The sequence below is a fragment of the Chiloscyllium plagiosum genome, unplaced genomic scaffold, assembly GCF_037043375.1.
Source record: "Chiloscyllium plagiosum isolate Xiang-an unplaced genomic scaffold, Cpla_swu_hap1 HiC_scaffold_5, whole genome shotgun sequence".
In the NCBI taxonomy this organism is placed as follows: Eukaryota; Metazoa; Chordata; class Chondrichthyes; order Orectolobiformes; family Hemiscylliidae; genus Chiloscyllium; species Chiloscyllium plagiosum.
The window spans coordinates 54,585,904-54,607,803 of NW_028270143.1; the positions used below are offsets into that span (position 1 = coordinate 54,585,904).

A 21,900-nucleotide genomic window follows, 5' to 3' on the forward strand; every position below is an offset into this window, starting at 1 on the left:
AAAGAAGTTACATAGGTTCGGTTACCTCTCAGAATGGGAGCACAGAGTGGAGAGAGTGAGACTCAGTGTGAAAAAGAAAGATTTCTAAATTAGGAACTTGGTGCAGGTGGGAACTCACTCCAGAGATGGAAAATGGTGCTGTTTCTTCTACACTGAGATATTCCAACTGTAGCATACTACTGCTGTGGGAGCCACTGACTACAGTTACAGTAAGTATCTGCAACTCGAGGAACTTTGGCTCAGTGTTAGTTTTTGACTGAGCAAAAAGGGAGGCATACATAGGGTTTAGGAAACTGAAGACAGAAAGAGCCATTAAAGAATACAAAGATAGCAAGAAAGAACTCAAATAAGGAATTAGGAGGGCTAAAAGGGGCCATGGTATGTCTTGGCAAACAGGATTAAGGAAAAGCCTAAAGGTATTTTACACATATGAAAGGAGCAAGAGGGTAGCTAGGGAAAGGATAAGTTCACTTGAGGACAGAGGGAATTTATGCATGGAACTGGAGGAAGTGGGCAAGGTTCTTAGTGTATAATTTGCATTGGCATTCACAAGAAAAGGTAGATGCTAAGTCTCAGGAGGGGTATGTTGTATTCTAAGTCTGTCAATATGAAAAGGCTGTGGTGTTTAGAGTTTTGAAAAGCATCAAGGCAGACAAGTCCCCAGGATCTGATGAGACCTATCCCACAATGCTGAGGGAGGCAGGTGAGGAAATTACTGGGGTCTTGTACAAAATCTTTGTATGCTCTTTAGTCACAGGAGAAGTCCCAGAAGACTGGAGAATAGGCAATGTTGTTCTTTTTGTTTAAGGGTATGCTAAATTGTCTATAGTGCTCAGTGATGTGTAGGTTAGGTGCATTAGTCTGAGGTAAATGGAGAGTAGTCGTCGACTAGGTCTGGGTAGGTTACTCTTCGGAGAGTCGGTTTGGACTTGTTGGGCCGAAGGGCCTGTTTCCATACTGCAGGGATTGTATGATTCTATGAAATTGCAGGCCATTGAGCCTCACATCAGTGGTAAAGAAATTATTGGAAATTATTCTTTGAGATATCTCACATTTGGAAAAATATTGGTTCATTAGTGGTAGGCCGCATGGCTTTGTGCGGGGGAGGTCGTGTCTCGCAATCTTGATTGAGTTTTTTGAGGAAGGGACGAAAATGATTGATGAGGGCAGGGTAGTGGATTTGTCTATTGACTTTAGTAAGGCCTTTGACACAATCTCTCATGGCAGGCTGACACGAAAAGGTGAAGTCATAAAGGATCTGCAGTGTGCTGGTAAGATGAACACAGAATTGGCTTTGTCACAGAAGACAGATAACATTGGCATGCTGTTTTCTGTTTGGACGTCTATGATCAGTAGTGTTCCACACTGATCAGTGAGAGGATCCTCGTTGTTTGTAATATATACATAAATGGTTTGGAGGAGAACTGGGTGGTTTGATTAGTAAATTAGCAGATAACAAGGATTGGGGGTGCTGTAGACAGGGAGAAGGATTGCCAGAGGATACAGTAGGATGTAGATAGTCTGAAGACTTCGATAGAGAAATGGCAGATGGAGTTTAATCCAGATAAATATGAAGTGATGCATTTTGGGAGATCTAATTCAAGAAAAGTATACTGTAAATGGCAGACCTCTTAGTAGCATCAACACACAGAGGGATCTAGGTGTACAAGTTCACAGTTCCCTGAAAGTGTCAACACGTAGATAGGGTGCTCAAGAGGCATATGGCATGCTTGCCCTCATTGGTTGGGGCAAAGAATATTAAATTGAGAAGTTATGTTGCAGCTATATAGCACATTAGTTAGGCCACATTTGGAATATTGTGTACAATTCTAGTCACCACACTACAAGAATGTAGAGGCTACTGGAGATGAACAGAAATAGATTGCCAGGATGTTGCTTGGTTTGGAGGATATTAGCCATGAGGAAAGATTGCCAAACGTGGTTTGTTTTCACTTGAACATTGCAGGATGAGGGTCGACCTGATAGAAGTTTACAAAATTATGAGGCACAGGTAGAATGGATAGTTGGAGTCTTTTTCACAGGGTAGAAATGTCAATTACAAAGGACACAGATTTAAATTAAAAGTGGAAGTGAGAGGCAAGTTTTTTTAAAGCAAGAGTGGGAAGTGCCTGCAATTCGCTGCCAGAGGTGGTGGTAGAGGGAGCCGATTCAATAGCAACTTAAGAGGCATCTTGACAGATATGAATAGGCAGGGAATAGAGGGATACAGACATCACAGAAGCAAGGATTTTTAAGTTTAGAAAGTCACCAAGCGTTAGCGCAATCTTGGTGGACGAGAGGGCCTATTCCTGTGCTGCACTGTTCTTAGTTCAGTTCAATGCAACAGTGATGGGAAAGTTACCTGGATACCTTGTTCCAGGTGACAGTCACATTCCTTGTATTAGGTACTTTTAGTTGTACTATGGTCAGCGACACAGAACACAAAAATTAGAAACCACAGGCCAAACCTTGCTCTGTCATTCGAAAAGATCATGGCTGATGTGATTGTAGTCTCAATTTCACTTTCCTGTCTATTGCTGATAATCTTTGTACTATTCCTTTGTTGATCTAAAAGGTAGCTCAGCTTTGAACATATTTAATGGAAACACCACAAACTAATGAACCTCAGGCAAAACAAAAATCTCCTAATCGGAGTCTTAAATTGGGAGATCCCCTGGTTCTAGTCTCTCCCACAAAGAAAAAAGATCCTGTCAACACCATGGGGTCTTATTAAGCAGCCTAATAAGTTACCTTATCAAACACCTTCTTAAAATCCAAATATATTCTTATCTGTCCTACGTGTTACCATCTCAAAGAATTCCAATAAATTTGTCAGGCATAATTTCCTTTTCAAGAAGCTCCACAAACTCTGCTTGACCATATTACATATTGCTAAATGGTTTTTCGTAATAGACTGTAACATTTTCCTAATGAGAAAGTTAAGCTAACTGGCCAAGAGGCTACTTTAATATATAAAAGGTATTGCATTGTCAGTTTTCCAATCTTCTGGGACTTAAAGAATGTAAGGATTCCTATAAGTTTACTACCAGTACATCCACTATCTCTGCAGCTACTCCCTTTAATATCCTAGGATTCACGTGCAGGGGGCTCATCAGTCATAGTCTCAATTTCGCTATCATGTTTTCTTTTGCAATCGTTATTGTTATAGAGTCATAGAGATGTACAGCATGGAAATAGACCCTTCGGTCCAACCTGTACATGCCGACCAGATATCCCAACCCAATCTAGTCCCACCTGCCAGCGCCCGGCCCATATCCCTCCAAACCCTTCCTATTCATTACCCATCCAAATGCCTTTCAAATGTTGCAATTGTACCAGCCTCCACCACATCCTCTGATAGCTCATTCCATACACGTACTACCCTCTGCGTGAAAAGGTTGCCCCTTAGGTCTCTTTTATATCTTTCCCCTCTCACCCTAAACCTATGCCCTCTAGTTCTGGACTCCTCGACCCTAGGGAAAAGACTTTGTCTATTTATCCTATCCATGCCCTCATAATTTTATAAACCTCTAAAGGTCACCCCTCAGCCTCCGACGCTCCAGGGAAAACAGCCCCAGCCTGTTCAGCCTCTCCCTGTAGCTCAGATCCTCCAACCCTGGCAACATCCTTGTAAATCTTTTCTGAACCCTTTCAAGTTTCACAACATCTTTCCGATAGGAAGGAGACCAGAACTGCACGCAATATTCCAACAGTGGCCTAACCAAAGTCCTGTACAGCCGCAACATAACCTCCCAACTGCTGTACTCAATACTCTGATCAATAAAGGAAAGCATACCAAACGCCTTCTTCACTATCCTATCTACCTGTGACTCCACTTTCAAGGAGCTATGAACCTGAACTCCAAGGTCTCTTTGTTCAGCAACATTTCCTAGGATCTTACCATTAAGTGTATAAGTCCTGCTAAGATTTGCTTTCCCAAAATGCAGCACCTCACATTTATCTGAATTAAACTCCATCCGCCACTTCTCGGCCCATTGGCCCATCTGGTCAAGATTCAGTTGTAATCTGAGGTAACCCTCTTCGCTGTCCACTACACCTCCAATTTTGGTGTCATCTGCAAACTTACTAACTGCACCTCTTATGCTCGCATCCAAATCATTTTTGTAAATGACAAAAAGTAGAGGGCCCAGCACTGATCCTTGAGGTCACAGGCCTCCAGTCTGAAAAACAACCCTCCACCACCACCCTCTGTCTTCTATCTTTGAGCCAGTTCTGTATCCAAATGGCTAGTCCTTCCTGTATTCCATGAGATCTAACCTTGCTAATCAGTCTCCTATGGGGAACCTTGTCGAACGCCTTACTGAAGTCCATATAGATCACATCTACTGCTCTGCCCTCATCAATCTTCTTTGTTACTTCTTCAAAAAACTCCATCAAGTTTGTGAGACATGATTTCCCACGCACAAAGCCATGTTGACTGTCCCGAATCAGTCCTTGCCTTTCCAAATACATGTACATCCTGTCCCTCAGGATTCCCTCCAACAAATTGCCCACTACCGAGGTCAGGCTCACTGGTCTATAGTTCCCCGGCTTGTCCTTACCACCTTTTGTAAACAGTGACACCATGTTTGCCAACCTCCAGTCTTCCGGCACCTCACCTGTGACTATCGATGATACAAGTATCTCAGCAAGATGCCCAGCAATCACTTCTCTAGCTTCCCACAGAGTTCTCGGGTACACCTGATCAGGTCCTGGGGATTTATCCACCTTTAACCATTTCAAGACATCCAGCACTTCCTCCTCTGTAATCTGGACATTTTGCAGGATGTCACCATCTATTTCCCTACAGTCTATATCTTCCATATCCTTTTCCATAGTAAATACTGATAGAAAATATTCATTTAGTATCTCCCCCATTTTCTGTGGCTCCACACAAAGGCCGCATTGCTGATCTTTGAGGGGCCCTATTCTCTCCATAGTTGTCCTTTTGTCATTAATATATTTGTAAAACCCTTTTGGATTCTCCTTAATTCTATTTGCCAAAGCTATCTCATGTCCCCGTTTTGCCCTCCTGATTTCCCTCTTAAGTATACTCCTACTTTCTTTATACTCTTCTAAGGATTCACTCGATCTATCCTGTCTGTATCTGACATATGCCTCCTTTTTCTTAACCAAACCCTCAATTTCTTTAGTCATCCAGCATTTCCTATACCTATCAGCCTTCCATTTCACCCTGACAGGAATATACTTTCTCTGGATTCTTGTTATCTCATTTCTGAAGGCTTCCCATTTTCCAGCCGGCCCTTTATCTGTGAACATCTGCCTCCAATCAGCTTTTGAAAGTTCTTGCCTAATACCGTCAAAATTGTCCTTTCTCCAATTTCAAACTTCAACTTTTAGATCTGGTCTATCCTATTCCATCACTATTTTAAAACAAATAGAATTATGGTCACTGGCCCCAAGTGCTCCCGTGCTGACACCTCAGTCACCTGCCCTGCCTTATTTCCCAAGAGTAGGTCAAGTTTTGCACCTTCTCTAGTAGGTACATCCACATACTGAATCAGAAAATTGTCTTGTACACACTTATGAAATTCCTCTCCATCTAAACATTTAACACTATGGCAGTCCCAGTCAATGTTTGGAAAGTTAAAATCCCCTACCATAACCACTCTATTATTCTTACACATCGCTAAGATCACCTTACAAGTTTGTTTCTCAATTTCCCTCTGACTATTGGGGGGGGTCTATAATACAATCCCAATAAGGTGATCATCCCTTTCTTATTTCTCAGTTCCACCCAAATAACTTCTCTGGATGTATTTATGGGAATATCCTCCCTTAGCACAGCCGTAATGCTATCCCTTATCAAAAATGCCACTCCCCCTCCTCTTTTGCCTCCCTTTCTATCCTTCCTGTAGCATTTGTATCCTGGAACATTAAGCTGCCAGTCCTGCCCATCCTTGAGCCATGTTTCTGTAATTGCTATGATATCTCAGTCTCATGTTCCTAACCATGTCCTGAGTTCATCTGCCTTCCCTGTTCGGCCCCTTGCATTGAAATAAATGCAGTTTAATTTATTAGTCCTACCTTGTCCCTGCCTGCCCTGACTGTTTGACTCACTTCTGCTCTCAGCTGTACCCGTCTCAGATCGGTCTCTTTCCTCACTATCTCCCTGGGTCCCGCCTCCCCCCACCCCCCCACCTTACTAGTTTAAATCCTCCCAAGCAGTTCTAGCAAATTTCCCTGCCAGTATATTAGTCCCCTTCCAATTTAGGTGCAATCCGTCCTTCTTGTACAGGTGACTTCTACCCTAAAAGAGATTGTAATGATCCAAAAATGTGAATCCTTCTCCCATACACCAGCTCCTCAGCCAGCATTCATTTGCTCTATCCTCCTATTCCTGCCCTCTGTGCCTTTTGTCCCTTAAATATTTAGCAATTTTGAAACATCATTCATTTTATATATGAATGATATTCTTTTTATATATTTCAATAAGCTCTTGCTGTCCATCTTGATATTACTTGCAAGTTCACCCTCAAAGCTAATTTCCTCCCTTTTTTGGTAATCTTTTACTTTTTGAGCCCCAAGAAAAAAATTCCCAATCCTCTAATCATTGCCACATTTTTTTTCTTTCAATCTGATGATACCCTCAACTTCCCTGGTTAACTATGGTTAGCTTATTCCTTTCCTAGAATCCTTTCTCGTCCCTGGAACAGGTCATTGCTGTGAGCCATGAACTATTTTATTCAACTTATGTAATTTTTATCTATCTTCTTTGCTGCTGGAACTCTTTTCCCAGTCCATTCCAGACAGTTCTGCCTTCATTGCTTTGTAATTAACCTTATTTAGACTTAGCATAATTGCTTCTGATCCAATTTCCTCCTTCTCAAACTGAATGCTAAATTCTACCACTGTGTGGTCACTGTGACCGAGGGGAACGTTTACTCAGATATTACTGATTAAACCTATCAATTTCAAAACAGCCTGATCCCTGGTTGAATCCACAACATGTTGTTCAAGGAAACTGTCAAATACACACTATGAATTCTTCATATTTGTTTTCTCTGATAATCCCAATCTGCATGAAGATTAAAGTCAGCCCTGATTAATGCACTGCCTTTGTTACATATCCTCAACCTCCTGATTTATTCTCTGTCCCCACAGTGTAACTACTGTTAGGAGGTCTATACACCACACCTACTCATGCCTAAGTGCTAATGTTCAGAGACACTTGGGCATATTTGTACAAAAAGTGCAAAAGGTTAATATGCAGATAGAGCAAACAATCAAGAATGCAAATGACACACTGACTTTTATTACTGTACTACAATCCCCTTCCAATAATAAAGTTTTGCAACAACATTTCAGCATTTTGATCAAAATGCATTTGGAATACTGAGTGCAATTTAGACTGCAATTTAAAAAAAATGCTTTCATTGCGTTTAATATAGCAAAGGTTCTCTAAATTGGTCCCTGGGAACGACAAAGCAAAATTAAATAGATGGAGTTGTTTCCTTTTGAACAGAGGAGGCCGAGGGGAGATTTATTTGAAGTGTATACAATAATGAGAGATCAAAATGGAGTAGATAGGAAAGACCTGTTGTCCTTAGCAGAGATATGAATAACCAGGAGGCATAGATTTAAATAAATTGGTAGAAGGACTGACAGCATTGAAGAGATTGTTTTTCATTAAGAATGTTATAAAACTCACTGCCTAAATGGGTGAAGGTAGATATGATCGTTTGATTTAAAATATACTTGCATATGTACTTGAAGGGTATAAATTACAAAGTAAAAAAACAAGATCTGGAAAGAGGGATCAGGCTGGAAAGCTTTTCTTCAGCCAGCAGATTGGTTGACTGTTTTTTTTCTGTGCTATAAATTTCTATGTCGCTACATTGGCAAATATACTATAGCCAGGGTAATGTACATTAACTTTAGAGTCTTAATGGCAGAGAGAAAGGTCAGTGGTCCCATTAAGTTCATGTCTTATGGAAATCCATTTCCTGATAGCCAGTAGCAACAACAGGGCACAACAGATTAAAATTCTAAACATCCATCATTCAAATACTTGGAGCTTTCTGAAATGTTTTGTTTTTGTCTACACAATAACGCAATTCTCCCCTCACAACCACAATGTAAGTAACTAGGAAGAATAAGCAAATAATCATGCACCACTGTTTCACCATCCATCCCAAAATGTAAAAGCATTCTATTAGATCTCTAAAATAACCAATGGATCTGACTGAATTGCAACATTTAAGAGGCATTTGGATGGGTATATGAACAGGAAGAGTTTGGAGGGATATGGGCCGGGTGCTGGCAGGTGGGACTAGATTGGGTTGGGATATCTGGTCAGCATTGACGGGTTGAACCGAAGGGTCTGTTTCCATGTTGTACATCTCTATGACTGCTTTTCAGGACAAAAAAGTAATTCACACCAGGTTTAAGTAGGAACAGAAAACTATTGTAACACACTTATTGTTAATCAAAGATAGAGGGAGAAAAAAGGATTTATATTTTACTACTGTAATTTAAAATCAACTCCTTCAAAAATCTCAGAGTAGCTACTCATTCATTCATGATTAAGATAGATGGTTTGACACCTATTATGGATCGAAAATGAACAGACAGGGCAAATAAAATACCACATATCATAACTCTAGATTTCAAGGTTGGTTTAAATAGTCTTTTCTGATTTTTAGCACTGATGACATACTGTTTTCTGAAGGCTGACAGTCATCCTTTGATTCAAAATTTGATTAAGTGGCCCTACATCCTTTTTCTTTAAAGCATTCTTGGTTCTGCCTTTCTTTCACAAATAGCTTGAGAGAACGCACTGAGAGAGAACATTAGAACTAAGAGCAGGAATCTGTAATTCAGCACCTCGAGCTTGCTTCGCTATTTAATGTAATCATGGCTGATGACATCTCAACCTCACTCCACTTTTCTGCCCATTCTCCATAAGTCTTTAACCCATTACTAATTAAAAATCCGTCTGTCTCCATAAATTTACTTAATGTCCCAGCATTCACAGCATGGTGGAGGAGTGAATTCCACAGATTCACAACCCTTTGAGAGCAGTAACTTCTTTTCATCTCTGGATTTAAATCTATTATCCCTTATCCTAGAACTATTACCTCTCATTCTAGATTGTCCCACAAAAGAAAGTATCCTTTCTACATTTACTATGTCAACCCCTTTGGCACCTTAAATTCCTCAATTACAGCTTCTCTCATTCTTTTAAATTCCAGACAGTATTGGTCCAAACTACTCAGTCTCTTCATAAAACCAATGGAACCTTTACCACCTCCAGGGAATTTTGGAATATTATAACCAGTGGATCCACTACCTCTGCTGCAACTTCAAGAACCTATGATGTAGGCTATCAGGCCCTGGAGACTTGTCTGCCTTCAATCCCCATCTCCTTCGAAATCTTCAGATTACTTCTTATTACTGAGATGGTACCCAGGTACTCCATCATGAAATTGGATGCAAAATGTTGATTTAGTCTCTCTGCCATTTCTATGTTTCTCACTAATACTTCCCTCGTCCCATCTTCCAATGGATCAATATTCACTTTAGCTACTCTCTTCCCTTTTATATTCATAAAGGCTTTTGCCATCTATTTTCATATTTTGCACTAGTTTTCTTTCATAATTTACCTTTTTCCCTTTGTAGTCTTTAAAAGTAATCCAATCTTCCAGCCTGCCACTTGCCTTTGCAATATAATATGCCTTACTTTATGTCTTTATATTACCTTCAACTTCCTTGCTTAGCCATGGTTGTTTATTTTCCTCCTTACAATCTTTTTCCCTCTGGGATATATTTCAGTTTTAGTTTACTTGCCCTCCAACTGAATTGGAGATCTACCTTGCTATGAACACTGTTCCCCAGAGGATTCTTTACTATAAGATCATTAACTAAATCCACCTCATTCCACACTACCAAATCTAGAACAGCTTGCTCTCTGGTTGGTTCCACAACATTTTGCTAAGAAACACAATCTCTAATGCAGTCTATGAACTCTCCCTCAACAGCTCAATACAATGTATCAGAGAATGTACAGTCGCCTCTGCTATAATGCACGTTTCATCAACGCGAATTGGCTAGACTGCTATTGAAGAATTTAGACTATTTATAGAATGCGAATTTTCCTTCCCTGTACTAGTTATAACGCTATTCCTGTCCCATTGGTTTAAAACAGTGTTGTTATTACGCAATTTTCTTATAACGCTCTATTGCAGAAGAGCAGAACTATCACATTATATCAGAACAGACCATAAGGAGTTTTTAACACCCTGCAGTTCAACTCGAGGGTTGTTGTCAGGCAGAATTTCCTTAACTCAAAAGGCTCACTGCTTCAAAAAGCAACAGCTGTCCTCAAAAATTGCACCTCAACATATCTTACAAATATACAGGACTTGATTTTCTTGTTGCAAAACTCTCCTGGTATTTCAGTTATATGTCATTACAAATTCCATTTCAATTTATAGTTCCAAAATAGAAAAAAAGTCATCTCTCGCAACGTGCTCTGAGAACTGTGTCATGTTAGAAGAAATTACAGGAGAATACAACTAGCTCATCCTGTGAGACGACAATAGACAATAACATTCTATGGATACAACTTCAAATTTAGTTGGATTTAACTCAGTGATTTGTTTTTGGAATAGAAGGTTTAAATTTCTTATTGGAACAATGTGGTAACTATCTAAATAGTTACAAAGAAATTGTGTGCAATTCAGAAGAAACCTATCTACACAGCAATGAGATCGTAATGTGGAACCTGTAATCAGAATTTGAGAAAATAATAGAAATATTTCAAGGGAAACTAGAAAGCATTTAAGGGAAAACAGAATAGAAGTTTCTACTCAAATAGCTGGATGAGGAAGCACAGGAAGAGGTTTCAGTGGATCATAATGGCTGGCAATAGACGAGGGCAAATTACATTTGTCTGTATAGTTTCCAATCTGAATACCTGAAAGAGACATGTTAACAACATCTGGTAAAATTGGACAATTGCCACATGAAAAAAAAGAGCCACAAGATTATTACGTACTTCCTGATGGCATTAATTTTTAATTAGATTTTAAACCAGATTCTTTCCCAATATTATAAAGCCTGAGTGAAAGTCCTCCTTAATTATCTGCCCACCAAAATGGATCTATGCTGAGTTAAAAGATTAAGTCTCAGTGACATTTTAAAACATGCAATAGCTTATTACAAATAGCATGCAATCCAGTGTTCATATGGTTAAAGACATCAATAATGATAAAATGCTGCATATGAAATGCATGCAGTAACCAACTACGTGGAATACAATCCTAGCTACAAGTAATCTTGACCATGTTATCTGTCATTACAAATTAATCATAGCCATCTCTGTGAAACAGAAATAATCACAGGTGACCTTTAAAGTGTCACCTGCTGGCCATAACTCACAAAGACAAAGCACATAGGCTGCACAAGAGTGGAGCCAATTTACTTTCATCTTGAATTCTAAGTATTTAGCAACATGCTCATGTTAATAATGTTCCCTTTCTTCAGTGACTTTAGGGAAGTGGGGGAAGGGAATAATATTTCATTAATCTTGCTGAGCTTCCAATTTCCTACTGCATTTGCGTGATATAGCTAGTGCTGCATACATTGATATTGTGGTCCTTATTCCAAAGTGATATGTCCAGGCACTTCATGGGCCTCCTTCTCAGAGTCCTCCATTTCACACTGTATCCTGGCCTGTACTAAACTGTCATTCACGTGTGATGCAAATGCTGACTGTTCACGTTACTAACAGACCTTTTCTACTTCTTATAGTTCCCACATAGCTTAATTAGAATTGTTACAAATAGATTCAGTCACTGTGGCCACAAGGCCAAGGCACAGAGAAGTCAAGGAACCAATGTGCCACTACGCCCTGACCCAGCAGTAACCTCCAACAGCTGCCAAACAGCTTCTACATGAAAGAAAATCAGAGCAGAAGATTCCCTCAGGATGTGGAGATGGTACAGGAGGCTCAATGCCGATCGTTCTCAATGCCATTTGCTCCATTCTCTTTGCCACTGCAGACTGAGGATGCCCCAGGATAACATTACAGAGCTTTTCTGAGCTGGAGCAGGACTTATAATTTGAGGGTGTCAGTAGTCACCCTGTACTACTAACCAAAGTGACATCGGAGCTAAATTTTAATTGCATCTGGCTGCTTCCAAGGAACCCTGGGAAACTTGTGTGGGATCTCTCAATCGTCAACACAAAAGGTATCAAGGCTGCTTCCAAAACAATTTGTGCCAGATAATGCCACTTCATCTCATTTCCCCATGATGAAGTCAGTCCTGCAGCCTAGGCAATATGCTTTGTGAACATAAGTGATTCACCCCAGGTGCAGGGTGCTGTAGACTGTACATGTTGCATTGAAAGTGCCAAATCATAAATGTGATCAACTTCATTAGCAGAAAAGAGTTTTGTTCCATCATCTGTAATCATTCCACATCTTCGAAGTCTGTGCCAGTTACCCTAGCAACTGCCATGACGTGCATACCCTTGAGAATTCTCACATACATGTTTCATTTCCAGAACCAGATGGCTTACAAGGATGGTTAACTGGGAGACAAGGGATACTCTCTACATCCAAGACTGACGATTTGGTTGCACAATTGAAACAAAGTGTGCTGCAAACCCTTGCATGCTGTGCTTGGGTTAACTGCAGCAGGCAAAGAGGGAATGTGATGGACAGTGAAGAGCTGACACAGTGGTATATTCTTCAGAGGCAGACTTCAGAGGAAGACAACAGAGGTATTGAGCAGGAGAGACATCACCTTCAGCATGATACAGCAATACAGCATCAGAAGCAACAAGTCAGACAGGATCTAATTAACTCATACTTCTAACAGATTTGAATTGGGTACAGTGACCATTCATTAACCATAGAGTCATAGAATCATAGAGATATACAGCACAGAAACAGACCCTTCAGTCCAACCCGTCCATGCCGACAAGATATCCCAATTCAATCTAGTCCCACCTACCAGAGCCAGGCCCATATCCCTCCAAACTCTTCTTTTTCATAAATGTATTGCTGCTCAAAAGACTAGCAGCATGCTCATTCTCAGAAGTATATGTGGCTTTTCTTCATTATTTTCTTGGCCTTTAATAAAAGATAATGTTTTCACCTGTTGGTGCTCACATATGGAACAATAGCAAGATATTATGCTGGGTGCTAGGGAAAGAGTTGCACTCACTTCAACACAGTTCTAACATGGCATTATACTAAGAATGGGCAGCACATGTAGCTTGGTTCTCTGCAGCTGCAGTTACTTTACAGTCATTCAGAAAAGTGATAATGTAAAGAGACGTAAAGGAATGTGAATGCGAGCTTTTCTTTCCAACGAAGAATCACCATGCCATCAAAATGCCCTTAGAGCTTTCCTTTTTGATTGCCTTCCCACTGAGTGTGCTGTGAAGGGCTAGTCATCACCGGCAATGATTGACCTGGTGAAGAGCTAGGCTTTATGCAATTTCTGTCATCAGCTCCATATTGAAAGTCCAGTGGTGGGGTGGGGAGAGTACTTCTCCTGCTGAGTGCAAAGCAGTGTCATACAAAGAAGTGAGCAGCAGAGAATTGAATTTCGTGACTTACTACAATTCATGGACAGAGACCTTCCATAAAATTCATATGGATAATGTTTGGTAAATTTTGGCCCAATATTTTTAAAATGGAGAAAAAGATATACATTAAATATTAAAACAAGGTTACCTTAATTGTCAAGTGAGAGATACATTAATTAATTCATGTAAGATTGGATTCTTTGTGGACCAGTGTTCATATATTTCAACCAAATATTTGGGGTTATATCAATTGTTATGTGGGAAGTTAGGATTTAAAAGAATGAGGGGAGAATCTCAGAAACATAAACTGTTGATGGGACTGGACAGACTTAGATGCAGAAAGAATGTTCCTGACATTAGGAAAGTCCAGAACTACGGGTCACAGTCTAAGAGTAACGGATAAGCCATTCAGGCCTGAGATAAGTGAGAATTTCTTCACTCAGATATGAACTGTGGAATTCTCTCCCACAGGAAGTTGTTGGGGCCATTTCATTAGATAGATTCATGAGGGAGCGGGACGTGGCCCTTGCATCTAAAGGAATCAAGGGATATGAAGAGAAAGCAAGAATGGGATACTGAGATTGCATGATCAGACATGATCGTATTGATTGGTCGTGCAGGCTCAAAGGGCTGAATGGCCTACTCTTGCACTTATTTTTTTCAAAAAGGTATTTATTTGATTCATAACAGGACTACTTTGATTTATTTCCCACATTATAGTGAAGTTATCCAATTCAATTGTATGAAACGATTCAAATTCTCTGTGGAAAGCTAATGGTTATGATGGCCAATATTGCTTTGTCATAAAATACTTTTCCATCTGATTATGGTTTAAAGTCCTGGTGGGGGTGAGTACTTCTGCTGAGTGCAAAGCAGTGTCATACAAAGAAGTGAACAGCAGAGAATTGAATTTCGTGACTTACTACAATTCATGGACAGAAACCTTCCATGGAATTGATGTGGCTGACGTTTGCACAGTAGGTTTCACACTAATTAATGTCAGGACAGAATCACAGAATACCATTTGATGTGTATATTTTTATCAATGAACTCACATTTTTGTGAAAACAGCCATTCAAATTGTGTTTGCAAGCTATTGCGCCTCCTGTTAAATATTTGAATTTATTGTAAAGTAAGTTTTAATCTAATACTCCTGTATTAATTCCATATTGTTTGACCCTTTTTCGTTCATAACACTAGTAGTTTCCTTGTTTGCATTGCTTGGTGTATCAACTTTATTTTCAGTTGGCAAAACAGAGGAACAATAGAAAACTCCAACTAATTCACGGCACATTCTGGATCAGTGGTGCTGGAAGAGCACAGCAATTCAGGCAGCATCCGAGGACAGGCAAAATCGACGTTTCGGGCAAAAGCCCTTCATCAGGAATGCTCTTCCAGCACCACTGATCCAGAATCTGGTTTCCAGCATCTGCAGTCATTGTTTTTACCTAATTCACGGCACAGTCAGGCTTCACAAGCACCATGTTAGGATTGTATTTTCTTTCTTATGTATTGCAGAACAGTTTTTAAACTTTGTCAGTTGTGAGATGTAAAATTACAAAGTATTTTCTGAAGCTGTAGACTGGCTTGGTTACAGGATTTACTCAAACAAATTCCAGGATGCCAGGGTGAAATATTTCAGTATATAAATGTACCATTTAATTGTAAATTATAATTTACAATTAAAAAAACTACTGTCCCCAAACTTCAGCATTAAAGTGGCTGTTCAAACATGATATAGAATAGCTTGCCAAGTGATATCACAGTTTATTTCATCTGAAGAGGAGGTCCTTGGTGCCTTAGAATTCATTTGATGTGAGGAGCCGGTGTTGGACTGGGGTGGACAAAGTTAAAAATCACATAACACCAGGTTATATGCCAACAAGTTTATTTGGAGGCACTAGCTTTTGAAGCGCTGTTCCTTCATCAGGTGAGCAGCTCTCAGAAAGCTAGTACTTCCAAATAAACCCGTTGGGCTATAACCTGGTGTTGTGCGATTTTTAACTTTTTAAATTTGAGTGATGCCTTCCCATCACTCCATCTGGGGGAGTCCAGAACAAGAGGGCATAGGTTTAGGGTGAGAGGGGAAAGATATAAAAGAGACCCAAGGGGCAACTTTTTCACGCAGAGGGTAGTATGTGTATGGAATGAGCTGCCAGAGGATGTGGAGGAGGCTGGTACAATTGCAACATTTAAGAGGCATTTGGATGTGTATATGAATAGGAAAGGTTTGGAGGATTATGGCCTGGATGCTGGCAGGTGGACCTAGATTGGGTTGGAATATCTGGTCGGCATGGACAGGTTGGACCGAAGGGTCTATTTCCATGCTGTACATCTCTATGACTCTATGTGTGTACATGGCAATTAAATTGCTTTATTTGAAAGGTTTGATCAAAACCTTCGCCAGCAGCCCAACTATCCCCAAAAGAGTGATGACCATATGCTTAAACTACTGCAATTACAGATTTAAAAACTAAACAATTCCACTGATTGTTATATGAGTGTGTGTATTTGGGCAGAAGAGCAGCTTGAACTAATAGTACAATGACAGCATAATACTCATTTATTTTCAAATCTTAACACACCAGCTCAGAGTTATTTCCCACGAGCAATAAAAGTTCTGATTGTTAAATAAGCAAAATAAATACTCAAAGTTATAAATTGCTTTAAACTGAAGTATCTGAGCAATATTTCTAGTTGGAAGATGCCTTTTTTCAGTGCTCTCAGTGATGCAACAAATACAAAGATTCAAATATTACATAACGTTACAGTTTTATATACACACACACAATAACGTCACTATTCAAGGGAAGGGAAGAAGATGGACAAATGATAATGTTATTTGCATAACAGGAATGATGCATGCGCAAAGATTTGGATGATTTAGTATTCGTGAACTTAATGAAGAATGTGTTTTGATAATGTCACAGAGGTGAATATAACTGCACATGCACCAGTAAAATATGGCCGCTGGTCATGTGTAAAATATGTTTCTCAATCATAAATAAAGAGACACACTGTTACTTGAGGTGATGTTGGGGGGGACCTGCATATTGCTATTTAGATGGAGACTTGAAAAATTGTCTAGCCTCAGTGAAGATAGTGTAGCCATGACTAACATTTTCTTTAAAAAAAATCACCATACAGCTTATCCTTTGCACATACATTGGTTTAGCTGCTCATATTTCACGTTTGCATTGGTATTCCCATATTAGAGAGTCATAACTCTTTCCCATTCAGTCCATGCCAAGGCATACAAAGCAATGGGCCAAGTGCTGGAAAACAGGATTAGAATGGTCCAGTGGTTGTTTTTGACTGTGCAGGAATAATGGGCCAAAGAGCCTCTTTCTGTGCTGTAGACTTCTATGATTATGACATTAGGTCGTGACTTTTCCTTAGTGGCTTGTCCTCAACCTTTAATAGAAAAGGAGTCATTTAAACAGTAGCTGGTATCATTAAACAAATTCTGCTCAGATATTCAGGATCTTTCACTAGAATCTCCCCCAAACCCAAATAATGATATTTACTTCCTAGACCATGCCACACTTCATAACAGTCTTCAGTTTTCCTGATCACTTCAGAATTCCAATATAAACTAAGAACATGTTTTGACCACAAAAACCGAACTGAGGCTCAATATTGCTTCTGCCAGTTGTCATTATATCCTTGATCTAGTCATGAAGATTGAATTAAATTGGTTAAAAAGGTCTCTACCCCTTCACATCAAGAAAACATTTGATGAAAACAGCCCCCAGGAGGCCAGTAATACTGAAGTCAAATCCAAGTCACTGATAATTAGGAACAAATCCAGTAACATCAAGTAAGAACGTCATGGCTGCTAGATGCAGAAGAACATAAGGAATGGGAGCAGGAGTAGGTCATTCAGGTATTTGAGTCCATGCCACCATTCAATGGGATCACTGAAATGATTTTCTATTTAACACCATTTTCTTGCATTATCTCTATTTTTCATAATTTTTTTAAAATCCAGAAATCCAACAACCTTAGTCCTGAACATAATTAAAAGCCTTCATAAGCAGAGAATGTCATGGTCCTAAATAACCTAACCTTTGTTCAGAGACTGCATCCCCTGGTTTTAGACCCTGTTGAGTAGTCTAAGAATTTTACATACTTGGATGAGATTATCACTCATTCTTCAAAATTCCATAGAATAAGGGCCCAAATGTTTTAATCAATCGTCAAAAGGGCAATTCACTTCCAATCCAGGAATTAGAATTCCTACAGAATGGAAACAGACCCATTATCCTACATTTCCCCTGATTATTGCACCTAACCTACACATCCCTGAACACTCTGAGCAATTTAGCTTGACCAACTCGCCTAACCTGCACATCTTTGGACCATTGAACCACCATGCTACCCATCGTTTGGTGAAATCCTGTTGCACTCTTTCCAAGACAATGACGTCTTTCTGTAGGTAAAGGGACAAAAAAAAATACTGTACACAATACTTAAGATGTGGTCTCATCAAGGCTGTGTACAACTGCAGTAATCATCCTAACTATGCAAAAACAGTGCAGAGGTTCTTTACATCAACATCCTAAGTCAAATAGTCTTCAGTGGTGAAGTTATTGTAAACACAGCTATCATAAGTCCATAGGTGGCTTATAAATGATCAGGTCACTATTGGTCACAGGTCTGTACCCCAGTGTAAAGACCATAAGACATAGGAGCAGAAATTGGGCTACTCAGCTCACTGAGTCTGCTTTGCCAATCAATCATGGCTAAAAAGCTTTTCAACCCCAATTTCCAACTTTCCCCCTGTAGGTTCTTGATTGCTGAAAGGATCAAAGGCTATCATCTCAGTCTTAAATATACACAATGGGCTGGTTTCCAAAGCCTTCTGTGGCAATGAATTCCACAGATCCACCACTCTCTGGCTAAAGAGTGTTTCTCCTGATCTCTGTTCTAAAGGGTCTTGCCTTTACTCTAAGGCAGTGCTCTCAGGTCCTTGTCTCTCCTGCCAATGGAAACATCTTTACAACATTCACTCTGTCCAGGCCATTCAGTAATCTGTAAGGTTCAATTAGATCCCCACTCTTCCTCCTAAACTCCTGGGATCATTCTCGTGAACGTCCTCTGAACCCACCCCAGGGCCAATACATCCTTCCTTAGGTATGGGGCCTAAAATTGCTCACAATACTCTAAATATGGTCTGACCAAAGCCTTATAAAGCCTCAGAAGTGCATCCCTGCTTTTATATTCTAGTCCTCTTGAGATGAATGACAACATTGTATTTGCCTTCCTAACTACTGACTCAACCTGCGTTTATCGAGAGAAACAAGGACTCCCAAGTCCTTCTGCACTTCAGATTTCTGAATTTGCTCCCCATTTAGAAAATAGCCCATGTCTCAATTTCCCATGTTGTATTTCATCTGCCACTTTGCCCACTCTCCCAACCTGTCTAAATCTTTCTGCAGTCTCCCCACCTGCTCAATACTAACTGCTCCGTCACCTATCTTTGTATCATCTGTTAACTCAGCCAGAAGGCCCTCAGTTCCTTCATCTTGATCATTAATATGTAAAGCGAAAAGTTGTGGTCCCAACACCGATTCTTGTGGAACACTAGTGACTGGCTTCCATCCTAAGAAGGTCATTTTTATCCCCATTCTCTGCCTTCTGCCAGACAGCCCATCTTCTATCCATGCTAGCACTTTGCCTTTAACACCATGGGAAGCACGGTGACTCAGTGGTTTGCACTGCTGCATCACAGCGCCAGGGACCTGGGTTCGATTCCCGCCTTGGGCAACTGTTTGTGTGGAGTTTGCACAATCTCTCAGTGTTTGCGTGGGCTTCCTCCAGTGCTCTGGTTTCCTTCCATAATCTAAAGATGTGCAGATCAGGTGAATTGGTCATGCTAAATTGCCCATAGCATTAAATGCATTAGTCAGGGGTAAATATAGAGTAGTGGAATGGGTCTGGGTGGGTTACTCTTTGGAGGGTCAGTGTGGACTTGACGTGCCAAATGGCCTGTTTCCTTACTGTAGGGAATCTAATCTTATTCAGCAGCTTCCTATGTAGTTGATAACATCCACTGGCTCTCCTTGATCTAACCTGCTCATTATCTCCTCAAAACGAATTATAACAGATTTGTCAGGCATGACCTCCCCTTGATGAAACCATGCTGACTTTGTCCTATTTTACAATGCATTTCCAAATACTTATAAATCTCATCCTTCACAATGAACTCAACGACTGAGGTGAGGGTAGTCAGCCTATAATTTCTTGACTTTTGCCTTGCTCCCTTCTTAAATAGAGGATTACAATAATGATTGTCCAGTCCTCTGGGACCTCCCTGACTCTAGTGATACCTGAAAGATCACTACTAAAGCCTCCACTATCTCTTCATAGTTAAGAAATTTTACATGAGAGTTTCAGCACCTTTGAATCATGTTATGTCAGTTCTATTCCTGTGACTATCAACTTCACAATATGATTTTGGATGGGGGGCAATTATGTCCAGTGAAATAGTGCTGGGTGAAATTAATAAAATATATTTCTCTTGCTATGTTTCATTTGATTTGGATAGGTGCTACTGTCCTTGCGGTGAGTAAGGACAGCAAAGTACTGAGAAGCTGAAATCTGAAACAAAAGCAAAATGTGCTAGAGTAACTCAGGTCTGGCAGCTGGGAGAGACAAAATTAATATTTATAATCTAATATGTCTTTTTGGAACTGAACAGAGCTGAAAATTATGCTGTTGATAAAGGAGGAGGAGAAAAAGTGAAACAGTGAGACTGCTCAGAGCAAAGGGAGTAGTAACTGTAGCAGAGACAAATGGGTGTTGATGATGGGGTGAATGATAGATCAAAGATTAACTACACTGATAACAAACCAATGCAAACTAATCATTGAAGATAGGGGATGTAATCAAATGGAGGATACTGCTAATGCTCTGAAGTTGTTGTACTAGATGTTGAGTCTAAATGGTTCTAAAGTGGAAAACAAAATGCTATTGTTCCAACTTGCATTTGGCTTTGCTGGAGAACAGCAGTAGGGCTAGGACTGAAATGTTACAACAACAGAAACTCTATTGTTGTTCTGGGTTGGGGCGCGGGGGGGCGCAGGCAAGGTTTGAGGGCGAGTGTGCAGGAAATGGTTCAGACATGGGTGAAGGCCCTGACAACCAAAGTGTGGAGTAATTCTCTGTTGAGGAAAAAAATAACAGTACACTTGAGGCACCCTTCTGAAAGGTGGTATCATCAGGACAGATTAGTTGGAAATGGAGAAACTCGGAGAATGTAATTAATTTTACATTGAATATATGAGGGACAGAAAAAGCAGTCATAGAGTAATTGAGATGCACAGCATGGAAACAGATCCTTCGGTCCAACTCGTCCAACCCTTTCAAGTTTCACAACATCTTTCCGACAGGAAGGAGACCAGAATTGCATGCAATATTCCAATAGTGGCCTAACTAATGTCCTGTACAGCCACAACATGATATCCCAACTCCTGTACTCAATAATCTGACCAATAAAAGAGAGCATACCAAATATCTTCTTCACTATCCTACCTACCTGCAACTCCACTTTCAAGGAGCTATGAACCTGCACTCCAAGGTCTCTTAGTTTAGCAATACTACCTAGGACCTTACCATTAAGTGTATAAGTCCTGCTAAGATTTGCTTTCCCAAAATGCATCACCTCACATTTATTTGAATTAAACTCCATCTGTCACTTCTCGGCCCATTGGCCCATCTGATCAAGATCCTGTTGTAATCTGATCTGATAAGATTCGCAACCAACAGCATTTATGGCAGATATAATCTGCAGTAACCCTTAAACTCTCTTTAAACTCCCACATCTGACAAGAAGCACATATCACTCTACTAAAGGCCACTTTTGCTCCTTCACAATCTACAGACCCAGAAAATAACACCGCCTTATTCCTCTACAAAACACTGCCCCAGGTTAAATTAATAGTTATGGCTTTTTTTTAAGCTTAATCAAGAAACGTATCTCAAAAAACATATAATCAAGAAATAACCCACTCTACTCACTACTGCAGACTTTCTGTAGTTCCCACTTAAAAACAATTCACTTATCTGCTTCTGTGCTGTGAACTTCACCTAACAGTTCCTCCAAGATCAGTTGTGAATTTCACTGTTTGTTAATTTTCCCAGGCGCACGCAGATGTCCAGCAATACATGAATTCAAACAGCAACGGCAGTAACTGTGCAGGTTCACTGCTGTGTCAGTTTCTTCCTCTCTCTCCCTGCACTGACCTCACCATGTACTTCCTTTGTCTGTTCTTCTCCCTTTTAAAACTGCTGTTGCCAAAACTATTAATTTAAAGTCAAGTTAATTTTGAAGGC

At 40.1% G+C, this 21,900-nt stretch overlaps 1 protein-coding gene across 1 annotated transcript in view; it reads right to left on the minus strand.

The window, feature by feature from the left end:
* galnt1 (UDP-N-acetyl-alpha-D-galactosamine:polypeptide N-acetylgalactosaminyltransferase 1) overlaps positions 1-21,900 on the minus strand; it is a 156,722-nt gene that overhangs the window by 28,675 nt on the left and 106,147 nt on the right. The gene's annotated exons all lie outside the window — the stretch shown is intronic.